This window comes from Uloborus diversus, chromosome 9, assembly GCF_026930045.1.
Source record: "Uloborus diversus isolate 005 chromosome 9, Udiv.v.3.1, whole genome shotgun sequence".
NCBI classification, from domain to species: domain Eukaryota; kingdom Metazoa; phylum Arthropoda; class Arachnida; order Araneae; family Uloboridae; genus Uloborus; species Uloborus diversus.
This window is the reverse complement of record NC_072739.1, coordinates 101,149,201-101,158,644: the sequence shown is the minus strand read 5'-3', so window position 1 is coordinate 101,158,644 and position 9,444 is coordinate 101,149,201. Positions and strand designations below refer to the sequence as shown.

Sequence of the window (9,444 nt, the reverse complement as noted above, 5' to 3'; positions counted from 1 at the left end):
TCGCTTCATTTGGCTTTCACATTGTCTTCGCTATCTTCATCTACGCGACAATATGAAACTCATTGTTATAAAAGTTTGGTGCCATATAACAGTAACATTAATAGTAATTGTAATGATGATTTTGAATAAAGGCTTTTCTAAAGCAATACAGTGATATAGAGCCGAACTTCTTACTAGGTAACTTCTTACTTTTACTGAAATATCTACATTTACACTAAAGAGAATGAAATAAAAAATTTTTGAAAAAAAAATAGAACCGACTTCAAAATTGCTCTAAAAAGTGAAAAATAATTTTATTCTTTAAACACCATCGATAATACTTTTAAACATAATTTTTGAAGTTGGCGCAAAAACAAAAAGTAAAATCCATTGTAACCATGCTTCGTTCATATTTCTATCAAAAAATCATCGAAAGCTAGGAACGAAGAAGAAACTGGACCTGGTAAAATTTATACTTGTAGTTGAGTTATGGCTGTGAATGATTTTATCGATCGTTTTTGCGCCAACTTCAAAAATTATGTTTAAAAGTATTATCGATGGTGTTTAAAGAATAAAATTATTTTTCACTTTTTAGAGCAATTTTGAAGTCGGTTCTATTTTTTTTTCAAAAATTTTTTTTTAAATTGCCGTAGGACTTTTATACAGGGGAAGGAAACAAATAACTGCACAGGAAATAAATTAGAGATCAATCATCAAATAATTTATTGTTTTAATTTTATCTTTATTTTAAATTTACTGTCCCGCTATCAGTCACATTAATATACCAAATAACAAAAAAGACATATATAACGAGTTTCCTTCGATGTTTGATGTCCAGCGGCGTCAACCAAGTCGACTGTTTTTAATTTTACGTAAGAAATACTCAAATAACATTTACTTTAATTATTTTGAAGCCTTCTTTGTGGAAATGCCAGGGACTGATTTGCAGGAGGTGTATTCGTTCGGTGATTGTCCCGGGACTCCACTGTAAAAGGGCCCTCAAATTTGAAGAGTTTCAATTCAACTATTGCGTATCATAATAAAATGAATGAGAAAAAAAAAGTGAAGAAGTTTTCACTTTCTTTTTTTTAGTCTAAAACGAGCAAAATTAAAATGCGTGACTACTCATATATTCGGTTGGACAATAAAAAATATTAAAATACTTCAGAAAATACATTATTAACCGGCACATTTCAGTTATCAGCCAAATTATAATGGGTATTTTGTGCCACAGAAAAAGCGCGCGCGTGCTATAGGCTGACGCAATATCGAGCGAGGAAAGATCGCTCGATTGTCAAGAGAAAAGGCAGAACTCAAAACAAATGATTAAGCAAATGTTTTGTGGACATTTTCCTCTTTTTCGTTTTAAAGAGCATCCCTGACATACATTTTGTATTTACATAATTGTAGCAAATAATTTTTCTTAAACTACCAGTTTAATTTTTCGTTAAATATTTTCTAACCATATATATGTATCAGACACAATGTTTTGATGCCCAGATGATCATCGGTGGTCCGGTGTGCGGGCTTCAAACCCGTAGCTGACGAGAGTCAGAGTGGTTCAATTCCACCCTCTGGGCGTGATACTTGATTTTTGTGAAAAAAAATCATAAAAATGTATCATTTACGCTTTTTTCTTCTTTTTAATCACTGTATTGTGCCGTACTAAAGAAGTTGGTTACTTTGCTTTGAAATGTCTGACCCGTCTCTTGTGTCCCTTGCTCAAAGGATCAAGTTTGTCACTGAAGTGGCAGGATCAGGGGGGCCCTCAGGAGTGATGTCTCTTGTGTCATTTTTTTGAGGAAGACACATATATGATTTTTAAATGTTCACAGGTTTTATGATATATCAAACTTTGGTTGATTTCGTAACATTGAAGAAAATTTACCTGCCCCCCTCCCCCCCCCCCCCAAGAAAGGTAAGCTGAGCTGGAAATCAATTAAAATTTTATGAATCACAAAAATATTGCTAGCTTTGAGCGGGGTTTGCTTGTTAAATCGAATGCTCTTGTAGACTTAACATTACAAACATTTTTGATTTCCTCGCTAAATCCGGGTTCTCGTTATATCAGGGCTCGTTATGAGCGAGTTCGACTGTATCAGTAACAAACAATCAATTGTGTAATTATGTAATTATTTTAAATTGAAAGTCGCAAATTCTTTGATTAAGGTATTGGCGTTCTCGTTAAGAGTTAACTGATGCCCAATACGAAAAATTCGAAAATATGCTTTCGACAAAATTTTAACTTCTTTTCCATTTCCGGAGACAAATTACGTCTCTGATTTCAAGGATATTTGATTTTTCTGAATTGTTGCCCTTTGGTGAAACTTTGTCTTTTTATGAGTCAAGAAAAAATTCAGATTGTTTAAGTCCAAGTTAACTTACAACAAAATGTAAGTAGGGGTCGAATAATCTTATACATATAAAATCTGAGTATCTATCTATCTATCTATCTATCTATGTCCAAGCTTCTTCTCCCGAACGACAGTGAACTGACCATCGAACCAGGTATCGATGGATTCGTCATCTTCCCGTCTTCATGTTTGGCTATTTAACAAAATCCTCCGATAATAATTAGCGGAGATATCAATTAAAAACTATTAATTATGACTCTTAGATTTCAAAATCAAAATCCCTATTTTTCGAAGGCTTTCCTCCATTTAAATTATTATTCAGTGCTTCATCTCAACTTTCCGCAACAATACTTTTATTAAAATGTATGTGAGCGTGAAGAAAATCATTGAGATGAAAGATCTGTTGCCATTTTTTTTCTCGAATATGCTCAGGTAAAATTCTTGTTTTTGTTTTGAGGCTTTTCCTGTAATCAGGGTGTTTAAGTTGTTTACTTTTCGATTATTTTGCCGTAATCTGCAGCAAAATTTTGCTGTTTTTTTTTTTTTTTGTTCAAGCCTGATTGTTAAATACGCGTCACATGACATAACTTTCATTTTCGAGGAGGACCGTGCACGTCGTAAAGTAAATGAGTGATTTACAAGTTATTTGAGTTCTTTGAGGGTTTGTACCTGGAAAACGGATTGATGTAATTCTTGTACGACCATGTGGATAGAATCCATCCAAATATTTATCTGAGTGGTATGTTGCATTAATAAACACCCGGGCAACGCCGGGTAGTAGACTATTTTATGTAAAAAGCGGATTGTTATTGTGCATAAATATTTCCGATATAGTCTATCAGATGTAATTCAGTTTAACGTGAGTAAAGATTATAGTTGATAATGCATATATTTTCCCCTTTTGTGGTGACTGAAAATGTACTCATAACTTGTATCATTGATAACGATTATTAACGTTGATGAGGTGTTTTGGCAAAAATATGTTTTACTGGTGTTTTGCAAACCTTGCTTTACGCGCTTTTATTTATTCCTTAACGCGTTAGAAACTAGTGTCAGTGTACTACAAAAGCATCAACTGGACTGCTCTTTCATTTTTTAGGTAGCCCGTGCAACGCCGGGCACGCAGCTAGTCTTATACATATAAAATCTGAGTATCTAGCTATCTATGTCCAAGCTTCTTCTCCCGAACGACAGTGAACTGACCATCGAACCAGGTATCGATGGATTCGTCATCTTCCCGTCTTCATGTTTGGCTATTTAACATAATCCTCCGATATATGACTCTTAGATTTCAAAATAAAATCCATATTTTTCGAAGGCTTTCCTCCATTCAAATTATTATTCAGTGCTTCAACTCAACTTTCCGGATGAACGCTTCTATTAAAATTTACAGCGTGAAGAAAATCATTGAAAAGAAACATCTGTTGCAATTTTTTTTCTCGAATATAAAGAAATAAAATTAGGCTTTTGTTTTAAGGCTTTTCCTGTAATCAGGGTGTTTAAGTTGTTTACTTTTCGATTATTTTGCCGTAATCTGCAGCAAAATTTTGCTGTTTTTTTTTTTTTTTTTGTTCAAGCCTGATTGTTAAATACGCGTCACATGACATAACTTTCATTTTCGAGGAGGACCGTGCACGTCGTAAAGTAAATGAGTGATTTACAAGTTATTTGAGTTCTTTGAGGGTTTGAACCTGGAAAACGGATTGATGTAATTCTTGTACAACCATGTGGATAGAATCCATCCAAATATTTATCTGAGTGGTATGTTGCATTAATAAACACCCGGGCAACGCCGGGTAGTAGACTATTTTACGTAAAAAGCGGATTGTTATTGTGCATAAATATTTCCGATATAGTCTATCAGATGTAATTCAGTTTAACGTGAGTAAAGATTATAGTTGATAATGCATATATTTTCCCCTTTGGTGCTGACTGAAAATGTACTCATAACTTGTATCATTGATAACGATTATTAACGTTGATGAGGTGTTTTGGCAAAAAATATGTTTTACTGGTGTTTTGCAAACCTTGCTTTACGCGCATTTATTTATTCCTTAACGCGTTAGAAACTAGTGTCAGTGTACTACAAAAGCATCAACTGGACTGCTCTTACATTTTTTAGGTAGCCCGTGCAACGCCGGGCACGCAGCTAGTATTACTTTGAAAATTTGAGATGCATTTGGATAAAAGTTTTGTTCAACAATGCTCTGATCAGCAATGAATTTCCAATTGAAGGCTCACCTAAATTTCGGCATGAAATTAGTTAAAAACAAGTATATTTCATGTTCTAAATACCTTGGAACACTGGAGTAAATTTTGTCTGATGCAGAAAAAATTAAAGGTTTTTGTAGATATTTTTAAATAATTTTTGCTAGCATTTTTAATGTATTTTTTTAAAATTTTTCCTTTTTCACATTGTTGGATTTATGCCAAAATATTGATTAAAATTGGAAGAAACTAACAATTAAAAGAGTTAATTAATTAATGTGATTATAGAATATTGCATTGTCATCGGGTCTGAGGTCGCGTGCCAAATTTCAAAAGAATCCGATTGCAGGAAGTGACCGAAGTTTGAGCTGCAAGATTCCGTTACAAGATACATACATACATACATACATACAGGTGAAGCTAATAAAAGCGTGTTAATAAAAGAAAGGAGTTCATTTTTTTCTGTAATCTAGATGAAACTCATTAAAAAATATAATAAAGTTGCAGATTTAGAAAATTACTCAGCACTACTGAAATAACACTTCCCGGAAAAAAATTTGCTGAATATATTAACTATACCATGTGGTTCCCTCATAGAATTTGCAGGACCAAAGGTGCTATTTGTAGTCATAAATTTGCATAAAAAATATAAATATTATTGAAATAATTGAAAACGGTCCATGTTTTGCGCTGCGGTCCAAAAAGTGCCCCACCTTCCTTTACTTTATTAAAAAGTATCTATACGGGCAAGGTTCCCGGCTTGCTCCCCCCTCCCCCCGATCCGTACATAGCCACGCCACTGACCAACGGCAGAACGGCACTTGCCATGGACGTATCCAGAGGGGGCAAGGGAGGGCAGCTGCCCCACATTTCAAAACAGAAAATGCGTAAATAAAACCGAAAAAAAAAAGAACCATAGAAATTCTTTAAAAAGAGAAATCGAAGGTTGCTTCAATTTCTGAAACGGTTGCTTCAAGTAACTTTGCACCTGATTTTAAAAGTGTATATTTGGGAGGTCTTTGAAAAGAGGAAGCTACTGGTATTTATGAAACAAATAAATACCTTTGTGCAGAGAAGTAAAAAGAAATAACCAACTTTTTGAAGCCCAAAAGACAGGGGTGCACAGACACACCCTAAGAGCAGGGGCGCAACTTCCAAAAATATCGCGAAAATCCCCAACAACAAGAGTAAGTTAAAAATACCGATTAAATCAACCCCTCCTAAAATTTTAATGGCACAGTCTGCGCCATGACCCCTTTCCCCCCTAGGTGGGCACACTTGCAAAAGAATGAGTAGTTTCTTTTGAAAAAGTGTGCATGTGACTTCCTCCCCACACACCTTGAAAATTTTTAAATAAAGACAACTGCCTCCCCCATTTTAAAGTTTACCAAAGGGAAGGTTAAAGATATATTCGATGCATTTTATAGGAAAAAATAACGAAATACAACGATAACGAAACACAAATGCGTAATTACATTGCGTGCAAAATCCAGGAGGGGAGGAGGGGGGAGAATTGATCCTCCCTAGGGCGCCCATATAGGGGAGCAAGTGGGGATCAAGCCCCCTTAAAAATTAGAATTTTCCTTGCTTTTAGCACTTTTTCCTTTGCAAAAATGTAAAAACATTTCTTCTCCAGCCATTAATGAATAATTTATTAAAAATGTCAAACTTTAATAACTCTAATCTGTATTGAAATCGGTTTTATAGGGAAAATGTCCTGCTAAACCATGAGGAAACTATCTGAGTCCTCCCCCCCCCTTAAAATGTTGCATATGGGCGCCCATGGATCCTCTGATCGCCACAGGCTTCCACCTCCCTTCTATTTTGAGCTGGGCACTTGCACTTTTTGTCCCACCTTTGATGCGGTACTGAAACAGATACAGTGAGCGCCGTTTAATTGAATCAATGGTTAATTGACTCAACCGCTTTAATGAATCTAATTGCCAAAAACGGAACAAAATCCAGCTTTAATGAATCAGCCGCTTTGTTTAATCAAAGCTGTTTAGAACAAACGTGGTTCAAAATAAGCGGCGACCACTGTATAAACTCAGTCCCTCATCCCTCCCCCCCTTACACACACATAGGCTCAAAACATGAAGGAAAAAAGATAGCTGCTGACTTACCAGAAGTGTCAACTACGCCTTTTTCCTCCTTTACCATAAATTTCAACTTGAAGCTTGATTGAAGTTTGCACTTCACGATCAAATCTTTCGATGCTGAACATGACTGTAGAACAATTTCTCTCCCAAAATCCATCGGCGGACATGACTCGAGGCGACTAAGGTTAACAACTTTCTCTACCTCCTCGGAAAACGTCTCTCCCGAAACACCAAAACGGACAAAAAGGGAATCATATTCGTACACCATCGAGCTCAGTACGTCACGCGGACAGAGCTGAAATCGAACCTTTCGTTTAGGAATGTTATCGGATTCTGCGCTAGCTGCTGAGGTTATAAGGTTCATGTACACGTGCCACACAACTCCTGAACTAGTAAAGTCAACACTGCTCACACCGAAATGGAGAATAGGAAGAAAGTAAAAAATTTTTATGTTCCAACGGAGCTCAAGAGTTTCAGTCTCTACGCTTGAAGACATTTCATAAATCCGTTCCTCATGCACTCTTTGATATTTTTGGTGTTCAGATCCCATTTGCAACAATATTCTGAAACTAATACATGAAATGCCTTATTTTACAGTTTAGCATACGAGAGCGAGTTAGTTAGCCACAATTTCACTAAACTATAATTTGTTTCTAGGCGATATGAGATGGAGATCAGTTCAGAGGTTCTTACTGGCAATGTCCTTGAGAGAAAGCGCCTTCCATAGAGTTGCCTTCTTTATGGTTGCCATACTTTGGCGCTATTGTGCCACGTACACAGAGTTCTTTTAATGAGACCGGGCCGGATCTAGGAGGAGTAAGCTGGGCTGGGCCTTGTGACCCGGGCAGCAAATTCAACCTAGTTCTGTGTTTTGCGGTTTTGCTCTGAAACTGGAAAGAAAAAAAAAACTTGAAGGACGATGGGGGAAATGGCGGCTATTTCAAGTTTTTGGACCGATTTGGAAAAACCGGCAGTTATAGATGAAAAAACAATATTTTTCGTTACTGCACTGTTTGGATTAAGCCGACCTGGGGGGGGGGAGACATGGCTTAGACTGCGCCATTCAAATTGTTAGGAGGGTTGTTTTGAGGGGTATTTTTTTTATTTGGGGGGGGGGGGGCTCTTGCTTTTTAGGACTCGACCGATGCATCGGCGCCGATGGTTCAACAATTTAGCCGTCGGCATCGGCATCGGCGGCCGATGCTAACTTGCAGGAAACATCGGCCCATCGGCCTTAAAAACATCGAAAAGCCGATGGAATTGGCCGATGTTTTTGAAGAAAAAGGACCTTTGTTGTTTTACTTTTTAATACAAAGTAAAAGGAGTTATTGTTTCCATACAAAATTGTTTACTTAAATTTCAGTATGAATTTCTATTTTAGTTACCCCTGAAAGAGATTTTAATACTGCATTCAGGTACCAAACATGTTAATTATTGCGTTGTTTCTTGCGGCTGGATGTACGTATGTATCTCTCATAAGTCATAACTCAAAAATAGTAAGCTGTAGAAGGCTAAATTTTCGCATGTTGGATGTGCGCCCGCTCCAGTTGTGCACTTCCCTTTTTTTTTCGATCGGGTGTTCTAAAAAGTCTATTAACTGATTTTTTGTGGCTATTAATTACTTATTTCAATGCAAAACTAACATAGCGTCTCAGACTGACGATCATTTGGTGATGTATTGCAGAAATGGAGACTATGGAAACAAATATGATATGGCGAAACCGGTTTTGTTTCATTTTGTTAGATTCCCGTTGAACCGACGATAATTTTTAATATTTCGATATTTGTAGTATGAACCACAGTAATGCAGTCTTTTCTGTATCGCTTCGGCGGAGCTACAAGTTTGGGGCCCATCGAAATACATTTTGGGGCCCTATTTCTCTATCACAGAAGTTGTAAACATTTACCATCAGCATTTATTTGTAACTTCTGCGGTGCCCCTATGGTTATGGGGCCTCTCGCGCAATTGCAACTTATGCTTTATTTTAAGTCCGCCACTGCACGTCAAAACAAACTCGGGTGCAAGTTTTAAAAGGGTTTTTTCTGCTGAATGTTTATGATTATTTTGAACTCTATTTTTTGCGACTATTTTTTGTATTTCCGAGAACACTTGCGTGCCCCTCCTCCCACTCCCTCAATTTCTGAAATTAAACTCTAGTTGTACTTCTGAGTTGTTTTAAAACTAACACCGTTCATAAAATTAGAGATTTTTTTTTTTCAAGCTTTGTCTATTGCCCAGGTAGCACAAACCATCGGATTTGCGTTGGAGAAAGGTTGAAAATGCATCGCAATGGTTGGAAATATGTTTTGGTTAGATATTGGTTTTTTTCATACTTAGATATTGGTTTTTTTCATACGCTCATCCGATCGTTCGAAGCATCGGAGGATGGTTTAAAACCAACCTATATCCGACTAAACGCATTCCCAACTTATTTCAAACCTTCGAACCTGTTTCACATTTATGCCCATTTATTGCAAGCTCGTTGCTGACTTGCGCGCTCTGAGAAGCGTGCGTAATGCGTCCCATAACCGTCCCCCCCCCCGCCTCTGCAGTCTTGTTGAGACCCAGGACTTGAAAGGGGTGAGGGAGGAATGCGCCGGGGGCATTAGCCATTTTCTTTTTCATTCCAGAATCATACACAAGCACACGTGTCGTACTTGCTCACGGCGGGTGTTCAATCCTCACAAGTACTCAAGTCTTCCAAAGTAAATCAACTATTTTTTCCAACTATTTTTCTTCCTTTCCATAGATTTAAAACTAAGAACTTTTTTTTTTTGTGTGTGTGTGTGTGTGTGTGTGTGTG

At 36.9% G+C, this 9,444-nt stretch overlaps 1 non-coding gene across 1 annotated transcript; it reads left to right on the top strand.

Moving 5' to 3' along the window:
* The first annotated feature begins 1,473 nt into the window (after window positions 1-1,473).
* Window positions 1,474-1,560, top strand: Trnastop-uca (transfer RNA opal suppressor (anticodon UCA)). Its single transcript has one exon. It is a non-coding gene; the product is annotated as a tRNA-Sec (tRNA).
* Window positions 1,561-9,444: the final 7,884 nt, after the last annotated feature.